The sequence below is a fragment of the Pseudorca crassidens genome, chromosome 19 (assembly GCF_039906515.1).
Source record: "Pseudorca crassidens isolate mPseCra1 chromosome 19, mPseCra1.hap1, whole genome shotgun sequence".
In the NCBI taxonomy this organism is placed as follows: domain Eukaryota; kingdom Metazoa; phylum Chordata; class Mammalia; order Artiodactyla; family Delphinidae; genus Pseudorca; species Pseudorca crassidens.
Window position 1 is genome coordinate 6,308,790 of NC_090314.1, and position 15,273 is coordinate 6,324,062.

Below are 15,273 nucleotides of genomic sequence, written 5' to 3' on the forward strand. Positions count from 1 at the left end.
ACATTCAAGGTGGCAAGAGACCCTACCCTGCCCTGCTCTGACAGCCCGGGAAAGGGTGTGCTCTGCAGGGCGATTACCTCTGTACAGCAGCAACAAACCACCACATCTCAGGGGCTTACCACAACAAAGGTTTGTTTCTTGGTTTTTTTTATATATATATATATATATATATTTACTTTATTTATTGATTTTTGGCTGCGTTGGGTGTTTGTTGCAGCACGCAGGCTTTCTCTATTTGCGGTGAGCGGGACCTACTCTTCATTGCGGCGCGCGGGCTTCTCACTGCGGTGGCTTCTCTTGTTGCGGAGCACAGGCTCTAGGCGCGCAGGCTTCAGTAGTTGTGGCACGCGGGCTCAGTAGTTGTGGCTCGCCAGCTCTAGAACACAGGCTCAATAGCTGTGGCCCACGGGCTTAGTTGCTCTGCGGCATGTGGGATCTTCCCGGACCAGGGCTCGAACCTGTGTCCCCTGCGTTGGCAGGCGGATTCTTAACCACTGTGCCACCAGGGAAGCCCGTTTCTTGTTCTTTTAAAGTCGGAAATGGGGCAAGCATCATGCTCCAACTTGGCTCCACCATCCTTAATTCTGTGGCTTCTGGTGGGTTGTCAGGGCGTGAAAAGAGAGGGATGGTGGAGGCGCACCTGCTCTCGGCTGTATCAGCCCCAAGGTGTGAGCGGCCCCAAATAGTCACACGGTCCAAAAGAAGTGTGAGAGAGTAGGATGGAATATTTAATCTACAAAAGGGAAGAGAGACGGATGTGTGAACTCCTGTTTCCCCTTCTTATAATGGAGCCTCAAAAAAGGAAACAATAGGAACACCTAGACAGGTGTGGGCAAACCCAAGAATGTCAGGAGAGCCTGGCCGTAGCCTGGGGAGGCTGCGATGGAAGTGGCCAGTCTAGATGCTCAGATGCCCCACTGAGGGGATGCAGAGATGGTGGAAAGGCAGGTGGACCAAGCAAGATGTAGAATCAGAGGCTGCAGGGTACAGGGTGTTGGCAGCCAGAAGCCAGTGGTCCCATGCATCGATTCTAGACGCAGCTGCAGACACAATGTCCATCATCTCTCGTCCTGAGGGAGGGCTGCACTGCCCACCTCCCCACCCTCACCTCTGCATAGCTCTCTTCACACTCAGAGACATCACTCAGGGAAAAGAGGGTCAGCGAGAAGGAGAAGAAGAGGAAAGACCAAGCATTTTCTCAAAAGAGACTGAGTCATCTGAAAGCCTCCTTAGATTGGAAGCCACTATGATACCAAACACCGGCAAATTGAAAGTTAAATTTTTCCTCTCCTTCCCGCTCTGCTGAGGTGATTCTGAGGAAAAGCAGATGCATGATAGAAAATAGAAAAGTTAAAATTTCTGTGCACAGCTAAGTATAGTGTAATTAAATTTGCGACCTTGCCACACATTCTAATTGAATTACTTTCCATGGAAAATTTAGATTTAGTCATACACATTCACAGAGGAAACCCAGTTCCCTTGTGTTCTTTAACTAGAAGGGAAAATAGCTGCAGTGTTTTCCTCGTTTCATCTGTGATGGCCGCGTAACTTCATTGTTTTCTAATGTGCAGGTCTTCACTGGGGAGTCACGTGAGCTACTATGCGTCTTGTGGCAGGACTGGGATCTGAGAGCTGACAAGGGGCAGGAAAAGATGTTAGGACAGGGCAGACCTGCCTCATGCCAGAGGAAAGCAAAGAGACAGTCTGGAAGCAGGGCACCTCCAGGCAGAAGACTGGTCTTCACAGGTTGGCATCCTGCATCCATCCAACCGAATAAGAGAAAGACAATGCATGCAGGGTACCACCGCACGTAGACACCCCAACTCATCAAATGCAAAGAAATAGACCACTCATATACAAGTTGGCAGAGACCTGGCTCTCAGCAAATAAAGACATAGGTTTCGATGGGTAACAAATTTTAAAGGATTCAAGGATATAGGCAGCTGCTTAAAAAAGAAAAGGAACCCTAGACTCTTAACAAAGGCAATGAGTGTTTATGATCATTTATGCTTATCGGATCATAGCGAGAATACTAATCACGGATGGGGGTCTGGACAGACACCCCAGCTTCTTCACTCATAGGTGGGTTTAGCTCTGAGAGTAAGTTCTAGACAGTGTCCCAGAGGAAAAAAGCAGAAAGGACCCCCAGTTACCCACCTAGTAACACGTTCATTGCCACCTGCATTTGTTTCTCTCTCTTTTTTTTAATATTCTTCTTTTAAATTGAAGTATATAGTTCATTTACAATGTGTTAGTTTCAAGTGTACAGCAAAGTGATTCAGTTATATACACACATATATAGAACTGAATATATACATATATTTTCAGGTTCTTTTCCATTATTGGTTATTGCAAGGTATTGAGTAGAGTTCCCTGTGCTATACTCCACCTGCATTTCAATCCTCATCCAAGGGTCTGCTTCTGGGAGAGCCCAGCCTTAAGACACCACCATGTGGAATTGCAGGTACCACAATGAATGGAGGGTATTGATGGGAGAGGTTGCATCCAATGGGAGAGACCCAGAGGATAAAGGGTCCGGAAATGATGTCTTAAGAAGAACAATTAAAGAGACAAGGGGCATTTAACCTTAGGAAGAGACTTAAGGAATACAAATACCTTTAAGTGTCTGAGATCCTGGTAGGTGGAAGAGAGGATGGCTTGATGTGTGTTGATCCGGAGGGTGACAGTTGACAGTGGGGATTTGGGCTCTATATAGAGGCAAATGGGGTGCCTCAGCCCTAGGAGATGGATGCAGCTTGGAGGCGGAAATAAAATACATGGCCAGCAAAGCCAAGGCCTTTAACAGGTTTAGACGATTCAGAGTGGGGATTAGTGTTGAGGTAAAGGTCTTTAAAATGTTGATGTTTTTAAGATCAAATTGCTAATCAGGCGGCGGTCACAAGTCTGATTTTCTTCCTTAATCGCGGAGGGTTCTCTCCCTTAGCCTTCTGGTGGCAACTGTGAATGAATTCTGGGTCCCAGCATTTCCAAGGGGACTCACTGGCTGCCTGGCAGCTTCCCACGTACGGGGATGAGTGAGATAATCACCCCACTTCCAAGAGGCATGGAATAAAGAGGCTGAGCTTAAAGGGAAGAAAAGGCAAAGGCATGCAGACACATTCAAAACCAGCCTTCTCTAGAGCTACTGCGAGCACTGGAATGTGAAGCTCTTATTAGTCACTGCCGTTGAATGTGTACTGCACCGGAGTTACTACCTGTGAAAATCTAGAGTGAAACATTCAATGTGACTCACGGTTCTATAGAAATGTTACTGACCAGGGTTCCTGGCCTTCCCCAATCAATAGAAATTGACCAGAGGCCAGATGAGAAATTCAGGCAAGGCTTTTTTGGGGCCCCTGCTGCAGCAGGGGGGGAGGTAGAACAAACAACAGGTTCCCTTGCTTGGTCGTTCTCCGAGGTCGGGCAACCTTGTTCCTTATATGGGGTGAGGGTAGGCGTGTGTCCAGGGCTCGGGCCAGAGGGGTGGCTTAGCTGTTTTGCCCACCCCTCTGGTGGTGTTGTGTGCAGGGGGCATGCTCAGTACCACACTTTTGCTCCTTACACCCTGTTTTTGCTCCAGGCTCTTCAGAAATGGCAGTTGGGTTTTTTGGTCTCTTTGTATCTTTTGGGGCTAGAATTTGCCCCAAGCATGAATTTGCCCCAAGCATGCCCAAGTTATGTACTTTTAACTACATAAAAATAAGTCGTTATTTTTAGTCCCATACAGTTTCTTTGTATTTTGTTGCTCCAGGAGAGGTGTGTCCAGGTGCAAGCAATGCAACACTGCAGCAAAGGGTCCCAGGTCCCAGCAAAAGGTCCCAGGTCCCAGCTTGTCTAAGAAACACCAGGAAATTTTTACTTAACAAAAAATATATACACAATGTTAAAGTCTTCTTTCTACCTAAAAAGAGAAGTTAAAATGTGCTATGGAAACTAAAATACCCCAACTGAATAAAGCATGGCGTGGGTTAGCCCTTTTCGTGCTTAGGCAACACGCAACTCACAGAAAATTCAACTCATAGTGGCTTAATTCGTGGAGACACTTAGTGCTTCCTTACCAAGGAGCCCTAGGCTTGGCCCACTGGCTCAAACGTAACATCAGTGTACTAGTTCTTCCTTTCCTTCCACTTTTGCTTCAGCATCTTTGCTTTCTTCCTTACATGTCACTTCATGGTGGAAAGATGGCTGCCACTGCACCAAGCATCATCTTCTCACAGAAGAACATCAAGTTCTGCACGTGAATATTTATAGTAGCTTTGTTCATTGTTACCTAAAGCTGGAAGTTATCAAGGTATCCTTCAACAGGCAAGTGGATAAAGGAGCTGCAGTGTATCCGTACAATGGAATATCATTCGGTGATAAAATGAGCTATCAAGCTAAGAAAAGATGAGGAGGAACTTGAACGCATATTGTTAAGTGAAAAGAGTCAGTTTGTAAAGGCTACATACTGTATAATTCTAACTATATGACATTCTGAAAAAGGCAAGACGATGGAGACAGTTAAAAGGTCGGTGGTGGTCAAGGGTTATGAATAGGTGGAAACAGAGGACTCTTAGGTCAGTGAAACTATTCTGCATGGTTCTGCGGTGGTGGATACAAGACATTATGCCTTTGTCAAAACCCATAAAATGTACAACACCAAGAGTGAACTCTAATGTAAATTGTGGACTTTAGTTAATAAAAACTATCAATATTGGCTCATTAATCATAATATAGGCCCCACACAAGTGCAAGATATTAATAATAAGGGAAAGTGTATGCCAAAATTGGAGATTGGGTGGGTACATGGAATTCTTTGTACTGAGCTCGATTTTTCTGTAAATCTAAAACTATACTAAAAATATAAAGTCTATTAACTATTTTTTTTAAAAAAAAGAACATCCAATACAGAAATGGAGGGAAGGAGGTCAGAAATTCCTCTCCATATTTCTCTCCTTTTATTACAGAGAAAAAATTTTGCCAGAATGCCTATAACAAGTTTTCTCTAATATTTCATGGCCCAGATTTGGGTCAATTCTAGCTTCAGGGGAGTCTGGGAAAATAAATGCCCCCCCCCCCGAGTTGAGGGTTGTGGAGAAGATTGGGGGCGGCTGTTGGGTTGGAAACCAACAGAGTCTGGCACTGAACCTGTTCCTCAAGATGGTTAAGTGATGTGGTAGGAATTCTAAGCCTCAGCTATTCATAACATTCATTTGAAATGTGAATTTGGAACTTGTAGTTTCAGTTGAAATCAGAATAGACGTTCACGGCTGAGAGTCTTCTATTTTTAAATGTATGATCTGAAATTTCTTCTCCATAATATTGAACACAAGTAGAAAATGAGGGTAACATTCTCAGATTTATCTGGAGGAAAGCTTGTGACGCAAGAATTAATCATCTGGACTAGAAGTTAACGTAAGCTATCGAAGGATAGAGAAAAAGTATCATCCATGTACTATTGCTTTAAAAACCCACCAAGATTATTATAAATTAATAATCTATTGATGCATCAACATATAGAATTCAAGAATGGCAACATTGTGGTATTACAGCCCTGGTGGGAGAATATTGAAAGCAATAAAACTGAGAATTAAAACTAGACTACAGAGACTTCCCTGGTGGTCCAGTTGTTAAGGCTCCTATCTTCCAGGGCAGGGGGTTCAGGCTCGATCCCTGGTTGGGGAACTGAGCTCCCACATACTGGTGCAACCGAAAAAACTCCACTAGACTACAGATACAAACAAATTTTACAAATGAATGCAGAAGGACCTAAGAGTACACAATGATTTAACGCTCATTCTCTGTGCTGCAAGTCACAAAATCTGACCACAAAAGTCAGGAAAGAATTGCAGGCAAGATAAGGTGAAGTGAAAGCATTCGACAAGTCCATTTTTCACAGAGGGAAACAAGAAATATTGCCATTCTTAATACAGATCATTAGAGGAATATAAGTTGAAGAAGCGTTTTTTAAACATAAAGTACTGTCTAGTAGAAATAGAAACAGGATGGACATAAACAGTTCAGCAAAAATATTTATAAAAAACACAACATAGAGTGAGGAAAGAAATAAGAAGACAGGATACAATCAAACACGGGTGGTACAAAAGATAGACATTTATCGGGTAAATGCAAATGGAAATAATCCAGATGACCCAAAGCTAATATCACACAAAGTAGAACTGAAGGCAAAAAACATTAAATGGAAAGTTTATTCCCTATGAAGATATAAAAACCCATGATTCTTTATTTAGAATTGTACAGCAGCTCTCTCTCTCTCTCTCTCTCTCTCTCTCTCTCTCTCTCCCTCCCTCCCTCTCTCTCTCTCTCTCTCTCTCTCTCTCTCCCCCCCCCCCCCCCACCCAATCTCCTCTCCCTCCTGGATAATTGCTATCAGCTTAGAAACATTCTACAACGTCTCACCCCTAAGACGTCACCTTATTTCTTCTCTCCATGGCCAAAATTCTCCAAAAGAGAAGAGAATGTTGTTTGTTCTTGAATTCAGATTTGACTTTTACCCCAATCTGATTTCCACTTCTAACATGCCACCAACATTGCTGTCACTTGACGTTACCAGGGACATATTCACTCCAGGTTCAGTGGATTCACTTTCATCTTCACCTTGGCCAAGGTCTCAGCAACAATCTACCCACTGCTTTCCTGGGGGAAACCTCCCACCCCTTCGTCTAGGGACCCCACGCTTTGCTGGTTTCCTCCCACTTCTTGGTCCCATTTTTTCCATTCTCCTCTGAGTCTCCTTGTTCTAATATCTAAAGCCTAGAGTTACTTATTCAGGGCTTGGTCCTGCTTTGGCATCTCTTCTCACTAGACTTTCTTTCTATGTGATATTATCACTGTGCTGTGTTCCAGTCTGACCGTATATCAGTGTCTCCCACCCACAATTCTCTTCTGAACTTGACTAGCACCATCGACCATGGTAGCTTGAGAATGTTTCACAGCCACGTTGGTTTACTCTTGTCTAAAAAGAATTCCTTTCCACCCGACTCCCACTTTGGTTCCATCATTTGTGTACTTGTGGCTCCACAGTATCTTTGACCCTCAGGCTAGAAAACTTGGCATCATTCTTCACTCCTCCCTTCTCTTCATTTCCATGTCTAATCAGTCACCAAGTCTTCTGGGTTCTACCACCTAAAGAGTTCATGAATTCATGAACCTATTTTCCTTTCGATGAACATTTACCCCATAGCATACTATCATCGCTGCTCTGCAGGTAGATCTTTCTCCTGTCGCTCTTGGCCACCTCCCATCTCCTTGCCACTCAGCAGCCACGGTGACCTTAAGCAAACAAACAAAAACAGAAAAGAAAGGAAACCTCCTGATAGAGGGGCTAATTCTCATGACACTGGAGATCACAGTACAATATATAAATGGATTAAACCAACATGTTGTACACCTTAAATTTATCCAGTGTTTGTATGTCAAATATATTTCAATTAAAAAATGTTTTTAAAAGAAAAAGAAAAGAAATCTGACCATGGAGCTCTCCTAACTAAAGTTCTTCAGTGGTATCCTTAACCATGGAATCCTATGCTTTTGGTTCACGGTTATCACTATTTGTAATGATACAGTTATTGCTTGGTTTCCATGGTTAATGCCTATCTCCCTCAGCTGTAAGTGCCGTGAGGTCAGGGACCATGTCTGTCTGGTTTATGATCATGTACCAACCTTCAGCGCAATGCAGGGGCACGGGCCACATGCTTGGAAAACAGTTTGACTCACTGAAGTATTAACGCTGCCATACTTACAGCAGTGAGGCTCTGGAACAGTAAGAGACTATAGATTGAACAGAATAGAAACCCAAGAAATAGATCCAGATACATAAAATGATTTATTACTTGATGAAAATAATTTACAATGACCAAATTACGCAGTACTCCTTTCTATGGAAACTGAATAACTGGGGGAAAAATCAACCTCTATATCATGCCATACATTAAAAAGTATGTACATAATAAAATAACTAGAAGAAAATGTAGGTGAAAACTTTATAATTCTTAATTATGCTGGACCTTTATAAGCATAATTTAAAAAGAAGGAATCACCCAAAAAAATTTACAGATGTGTAAAAAGGGTTTTAAAATTTTTACATACCTCACCCCTGTTATTTTCTATCTTAGAAGAAAAACTGGTACTCACAATTGTAAGGAAATTGTGAGAAAGTGGTACTAAAATGTATGTACAGAGATGTTTAATATGATGGATTTAATAACAACTTAAATTGGGAATAATCTAAGTGTATGAAATTTGAGGCATGGTTAAAGAATTACAATACATACACCCAAAGCAATACTGCCCAGCCATTCCAGAGTGTATCTTGGGAGATATGAAAGAAAAAGGAAATGTTCACAAGGAAGTGTTAAGTGAAACAGTGTTTCAAATAAAATATTAAGTATAATTCTGTTTTAACTTAAAAAACCAAAAACTTAAAGAAAATATATTAAATCTTTCCCCAACGTATATCCACTGAATGCACATTAATTTCATCATCAGAAAACAACCAGCGTTCTGTTTAAAATCTAGATAGATGTCTAGGTAGAGAGACAGCAGATGAATATTAAAACATACAGGTAAGCGCCAAAACATTTTTCAGATTTTTCCAAAGCAATGAAAACAGTGTTCATCAAGCTATAAAAATTGAAAATTTTTATAAATTTCATAAAATTTTTATGAAATTGGAAAAAGGGTCTAAAAATATTGACAAATATGCTCTTTCCTCATTGGAAGTTACTTATTAGAGGAAATATAAGTTGAGTAGAAAATAATCAGTTACTCGGGAAGCTACCTCCAAGCAGTCTTTACCTACATCCAATGACTCCACAGCTGGCAAAGGAGTATGAAGAATACAGAATGTGTATTTTGATTCATTCATTAAAATACTATTAAATGGCTAGCATGTCCAAGACACTGCAGAGGACACGGGAAGGAAAAAACAAAGAGTTTCTGGGTTAGGACTTTAAAGAGTTGCTTGGAAGTTAGGCTAAGTCAGGCATCTGCTTACTATTTTATGTGAACAATCTCCTTCATCCAACAGAGTTGGCTTTTTTTCTTCTTCTTTTCCATTTTCTGCAACATCTCAATGTACTTATTTTCTAGAGGGAACCCAAGACCCAAACAGCCACAAATGTTTGCTGGGCTCACTGGTTAAGAATGGTTGGTGGTTTGCAAAATATAAATAGAAGAAACTATAACCAGTTTCAGCCAGTCTGACGCCACTAAAAAAACTGATGAACAAATAATGAGCGTGTGCTGCATCTTTCCTTAATTCAGATCCAGAGCCCTCAGCTGGGGGTGATCACACCATTCTGTCTCCCTGGCAGGGCATTTCTATCCAAAGTCAGACACAGGAAATTCATGCTGCCTTGGTTTGAGCCTCTGGGGTAATTCACTGTTTCAAAATGGTGCCGTCCTGAGAAGGAGCTCCCAGAAGATGCCATCCTTCCTCAATGGGAATTGTTCTCATGTACTTAATGCTGATAAGTTAGCAGAGTCTTTTTGTGTTTCATCCTGTCTTGTGCACCCTCTTCCTTGGAGAGCTGGTCCACTCACAGCTGCAACCTTCAATGTAGCACTGACGGTCGTGCGTCAGCTCGACCGTGAACAGCTCGGTCGTGAACAGCTCCATGGCTGCAACGTCACTCAGAGACCAGAGACATCTGCTTTATTTGATTTCAGAGAGATTGTGGTGCGGGGCAATCCACGTTATTCAGCTATCCTAGGACTGATAACATACATCACCACTTTGCTTGGTAGGGTATTTTCACATCTTTTAGCCATCCTAAACCTCACAGACACCCTTAAGGTAAGGAAGGCAAGACATATTCTTCTTGCCATTTTGCATAAGATTCAAGAATTTGAGAGACTTTGTGAAGGCCACACAGCTAAGTAAATGCCAGAGACAGTAATAGAATTCCCACTGTTTATTCTTAAATTCGGTGGCTTTCCCGTTCTCTCGCGCCGTCCGAACGTGACGTATTTATTCTTTTGGCACCTGTTTATTGAGCACCTACTATAACTCAGATGCGTTCTAGCAACAGGGGTTCCGGCAGTGAATATATAGATAAGGTCCTCGCCATTGGGGAGCTCCCGTCCCAGTGGGGAGGGAACAAAGGCAAAAAACAAACAATAATAAAATGACAGAGAGTGCTCTATGGTATAGAGCACGCTGAGGGCTTTTTCAGTGAGTGTCCTCAGGAATTCAGGCTTCTTTGAGGAGGTGACGTTTGAGCCCGGCTGTAAATGACAAGAAGGGGCCAGCCCCAGCCCGTGTGAAGAGCTGAGGGAGGGGGAACAGCAAAAGGAAAGGCTCTGCGTCACAAACAAGCTTAGCCTGTTCCTGGGACAATAAAATGACTTGTGTGGCTGGGGCACAAGAAAATAGGGAACGTTGCTTATTTTTTAAAGGAAGCTAGACATGTAGGCAAGCGCCTTCTCACGCGAGGTTTGAGAGGTTATGGTGAGAAGTTTGGGCTTTATTCCAAGAGCAGTGGGACGCCACCGAAGCAGGAACAAAGGACTGATTAACAATTTTGAAAGATTCCCTCTGGCTGCCAAGTGAAGAATGAAGTGGGTTCTGCTAAGATAGGAGTGTAAAGAGAAAGTCCAGTTTGGAGGACACCTGAGTGGTCCAGGAAAAGGAAGGAATGCTTGGACCCGTTGGGAGCCATGGGGATTGAGAGAAGAGAAGTGATTTGAGCTGCTTTTTAGAAGCAGAGCTGATGAGACTCACTGATAGATGAGATGATCTTGGGAGAACGAGGGCAAGAAAGAGTCAAGGATGATGCCCTGGTGTTTGGTAACGGATGTTCTGTTTCTTTACTATTTATGAATCCATCTATCTGTTCCACAAGCATTTAGCGCATGCGAACTGGTCACCTCTACTCCGTGCCGTGCGGTACCTAAGTTACATGATTCAAGCCCTTGCAGAGCTGGTAGACTCATGGGAAACACAGACAACTGAACAACTGTGATCCTGCGTGGTGAATTCTGTGATGGCGTGAGGGTCTTATAAGGAGAAAAGACAGCAGAACTGGCTTTGGGGAGGGACGAAGTGACACTCGTGCTGAATCCCCAGAGATAAGTGGGAGGTGCAGGGAAAAGCATTAGATCCAGGGGGAACCGCATGAACAGAACCGGGAGGGAGGGGCACTCGAAGGATAGTCAGTCTCTCAGTGTTGCTGGAGCATGTGTGTGGGAGGTGGTGACAGATGGTGAAGCTGGAGAAATAAGGAAGAACCAGAAGATGCAAAGGGGAGGCAACGAGCGGTTGTAACCAGGACAGAGAAGTGATTTTCATTGTGGAGTCATCAGTTAGATGGGAAGAAGGCAGCTTGCGGAGGAATGTTTACAGCATAATCTCATGTTTGTTAAAACTTAAAAGAAATGTGTGTGTGTGTGTGTGTGTGTGAAAATGTTTAGAGAGGTGGAGAAAAAAGGTGCGAGAAGGTACACAGGGAACTGATAACGTCAGCAACCTCAGAAGTGTGAGAAGACAGGGACGGGTGCGTTGCCATTTTCTCTCTGCAACTTATTCTGTTCAAAAGCACCTATTTCTTATGTAAGCATTTTCAATATTATAAAGGAATCATTTAAAAACTACAACTCTGGCCACCACATGCAGAATGAGTGGGCGCGGGCCAGCCAGGTGGGGGCACCATGGCAGTGACCTCAGCCAGAGAGGACGCTGGGCTCCATCTGGGAAAGGACAGAGGGAGAAGGGTTACCTTGGAGGCGAATCGGCACTGAGGGTGTGGGTGATGCGCTCAGGGACGCAGAAACCAGCCTGTGGAGAAGGGTTAGCCAGCATTTGGGAGCCGGAGCTCAGAAGGGATATCCAGGCCCAAGTCCCTAGAAATAGCAGGTAAGATCTACTGAGAGTGGAAGGGGGCGGGGCAGAGTGTGACAGCGCTGAAAAATACAAAGTAGTGTTGATGGGTCAGGAATGATGGAGAATCCAAGGAAAAAGGAAGGCGGGTGAGATGTGTATGGAGGTGGAAACAAAGACAGGGAAGATGCTTTCCCAGGAGCGTGGAGGATGGAATCGCTCCACCCAGAGGCGGGGGTGTGGGGGGTGTGTGGAGGAGGAGAGGCTGAGGGGAGCCTAGAAGTACCTGCCACGTGGGGGGCGGGGGCGGGGGCGGGCCCTGCAGCTGGTGGACCTGCGTTAGGCAGAGTCCCGTCAAGCACAAGTAGGAGGGACTGAGGGTGCGTGCACAGCGCCCCGGGTGGTCCGGACTCGCGTGGCCAGAAGATTAACCAGTCCGGGGAGCTCTGCTGCAGCCCGGCCCTCCCCGATCACGGCCACCCCCTCCCCACCCCGCAGTCGAGCAGATGGTGCTTTGCAGATCACAGAGCTGCCTCCACAGACGTCTGATGGGGAAATTTACATACAGAGATGAACCATCAGGCCTAAATGCAGACTTCTCGGAAATGGCCCAGCTGAGAGCTCCAGGTCGAGACGTCAGCTGTGGCCGAAGCAGTAGGGAAATAGCCCTAAATGCATAATTAGGGGCAACAAAACACCTAAAGAGGGCTTCCCTGGTGGCGCAGTGGTTGAGAGTCCGCCTGCCGATGCAGGGGACACGGGTTCGTGCCCCGGTCCGGGAAGATCCCACGTGCGGCGGAGCGGCTGGGCCCGTGAGCCATGGCCACTGAGCCTGCGCGTCCGGAGCCTGTGCTCCGCAACGGGAGAGGCCACAACAGTGACAGGCCCGCGTACCGCAAAAAACAAAACAAAACAAAAAAAAACACCTAAAGTTAAGGAAATCCCCCCTTTCCGAAAAGAAGAACCAGAGCCGGACCTTGAAGCGGGGCTGGACAGTCCCTCCTCCTCTGGTCCCTCCTCCGGGCCTGTGATGCCCCAGAGGAAGTTGCTCACCCTGTTCTCACCGCACAAAGTCTCCCTTCTCCTCCCCCTCTCCGTCCTCTTTCAACTTGGCTTTTACCTTCCAGAGTGGGCAGCCTTAAGCAGGTGCTGTGAGAGAGGACTTTTCCTAAAATCGTGGTAAAGTACACACAGCATAAAGTTTACCATCTGAACCATCTTCAAGTGTTCAGCTGGTGGCATTAACCACACTCACGTTGTTGTGCAACCGTCCCTACCATTCGTCCGCAGAACTCTTTTCATCCTGCAAAACTGAAACTCTGTCCCCGTTAAACACTAGCCCCCCATCCTTCTCCTCCAGCCCCCCGGCAACCACCATTCTATTCCCTGTCCGTGAATTTGACGGTTCTAGGAACCTCATGAGAAATCATATAGTATTTGTCTTTTTATGCACTGAGCATAAGGCCCTCGGTTTTCACGTGTGTTGCAGCAAGGGTCAGATTTCCTTCCTTTTCAAGGCTGAATAATATTCCTTTGCATGTATATACTAAGAGAGTCGTCTTTTATCTAGATTTTAAAGCAAGACCCTGACTCGTCACCTTGGCAGAATTTCAGGTACTACTACAGGAGAGGTTCGAGGGCTGACACATCTCTTGCAAAGTCCTGCTGGAGAAGCAAGATGGGGTCTGATGCTTGGGCCTCACCAGGAACTCCAAGCAGCTCCCAGGCTGACCACATTTCCTTGGTTTCAAGCTCACCCATAGATGTTCTCCCAGTCTCGGCTTTGGTAGCCCTCATAGTCAGGATTTTTTTCTATGTCTCTGTTCTTCAGAGACCATAACTCGTTGGGTGAGCTCCTCCGCCAGGCTAGAGCCCTAGGTGACATGCCCACCCCTCTCGGAGCCCGGGCCGCTGCCTCGTGGGCACTGGGCTGAGATCAGAGGCGCCCCAGCTCCAAGCCACCAATGCCACCCTGCGGGAGAACCCAGGCTCAGCATGCCTCCGCCCACAGTCTGGAGAAACTTAGCGGGAACCCTGTGGAAGAATCAGCCCCATTGTTCGTGGACCGCTTTGAAGACGAAGACAAGACAAATACACATATTAGAAGTGCCAAGTTAAACCAGTTAGTAAGGTAGTTTCCACGCAAATCACCTCAAAAATAGGGAAAAAATGATTTCTGCTTATCTCATAATTTTCTGGGTTCCTAAATTGCCCTAAACAGACTCCCTTCAAATGCTTTCCGTGGCATGTCATCCTCAGCTTCTGAGGCTTCTGCTCTTACTATTTCTTGAAGGCATTTTCTGATCCAACTAAAAAGTGTCACAATGAACAACAGCAGGAAAACAAAACAATACTATGGCTTTGTTTTGTATTTTTAAAGCCAATCAATTATGAGCACTGAATGCTAATGGCTTTTGGAAGGGAAATTGGATGCACAATGAAGATACTGTGAATTATCGCCTCACAATTTGATGTGCATTATTATTTTCCAGTCCTTTCAAGTCCCTGGCTTAGGGGAACAGCCCTACACTTATAGCATCCACACAGGCGAATGCAGCTTCTTCATACACTGACCTGGGCGTGAGAGGTGAGCAATGGGAATTCTGGGTGCCGTGTGGCCCCAGCGCTGCCCACTCATCCCACTGTGAACGAGTTTTCCGCTACAAGTGGAGCCCTGGAAGACTCCACTAGGTGTTCAAGACAAGATTACAGCAGCATCTCCTGCCCTCATAAAGCATCTTTTGTTGATTCATACTTTGGCTATTTCAGGGATAATAAAGGAGCATATAAACCAGTGATGTACAAAGTTAGTTTTTTTTTTTTTTTTCCTCATTGCTTTGACATAATCTGTGAAGGGCTACAGGGAAGAACACAGCTGCTAAGGTTGGCTTTTAGATCCCACGAAGGGAACAAAACATCGTGCAGAAAATGAGTGGGGTGGGCTGAAATGAACATAGTTCATAAAAGGGGAGACAGCCCATCATAGTGGCTGGAGTCATTTGGAGGTAGACATTTGCTCTGATGCCCCCTCTGCATTTACAGTTTTCTTCTCTGTAAAATGGGATGATAATAGGACTTATCTCAGCAGGTCGTTAGGGAGCTTACATGAGACGAGGCGGCCTGTAGAGCACTTGGCATAGTGCCTGCATTCCACGGCACTCAAGAAATACTAGTATCGTTTTATTTAATTAGTTATTATTGACCTGTAGAAGGCACAACTGAAAGTGTATCATCATCGGAAAGGTCAACAAAGATCCAGCTGACCAAACAGGACTTGAGCTGGGCCAGCTGGGGCCGGGAGTGTCCCCGTTGCTCTCTGCTGCGCTAGGAACGTAACTGGAGAGCATCTCCGAGAGGTGATGTGGTCAGCGGGGCAGGGCGGGGTTACGAGATAAGACCTCAGGACACCAGCTGGCCGCAGCAGTGGTTTTGAGCTGATTAGGGGAAGAGAGGCT